Here is an 802-nt window from a genome sequence, read left to right as displayed (position 1 = left end):
TTTTTTTTTTTTTTTTACTACAATGCAATAAATAATTACCACATCATATTAACGAGAATCAGCATAGGGAATAATGTGAATTATATAAAAATAAAACTTAAAAACTAAAACATCCAGACATAAATGTGCTTAATTGTCATTAAAATAATGTCTAAATGAAATAAATAAATAAATGTAGACATGTGACCTGGATATGTTTTATACAGGTTGTGTGGGAGTCCCTCCATCAGCCATTGTTTAAAAGCCAAAACAACTTTGATTAAAGTTTTGATTAAAGACTGGTTATTAAAGTGTTTTAGCCTCTCTGTTAGTTAGAGGAACTCTAGACCTTCCCCTTTGACAACGATATTAACAATCCCCACCAGGTCCACGCCTGTTTTGAAAATAAACTCCTGAGAGAAATCCCAGCGCACACTGACATCATGAAACTAGTTCATAGTGCTTTTAAGAAAAGGTACATGCTGTTCACACGTGAGGCAAACAGTATCAGCCCTTACAGAGCTGTAGATCACGCGCTGCTTTTCAGAACATGCGAGAAACCCATCGATGGCCCTTTTGTGGGCACCTTGCTCTTTTTTTGGCACCAGCTGTTTTAACAAAACGAATCAGCATGCGACACAACTAATTAACTAAAACGGTTCTCCTTTACCATCAGATCTCACGGTGTTCATCTATCCCATAGTGCAATTATTGTCATCGCTTGCAGATGAGTTCAAGTCGTACATCTAAATCCCAAGGCAGGATACAGCGGGAAGCTCCATCTTTCTGCCTCTCTCCATGTTTTAAGGACTTCCTGATCAAT

Source organism: Sinocyclocheilus grahami, unplaced genomic scaffold, assembly GCF_001515645.1.
Source record: "Sinocyclocheilus grahami isolate Dianchi unplaced genomic scaffold, SAMN03320097.WGS_v1.1 scaffold98.1, whole genome shotgun sequence".
In the NCBI taxonomy this organism is placed as follows: Eukaryota; Metazoa; Chordata; class Actinopteri; order Cypriniformes; family Cyprinidae; genus Sinocyclocheilus; species Sinocyclocheilus grahami.
Note: the sequence above shows the minus strand (reverse complement) of the source record.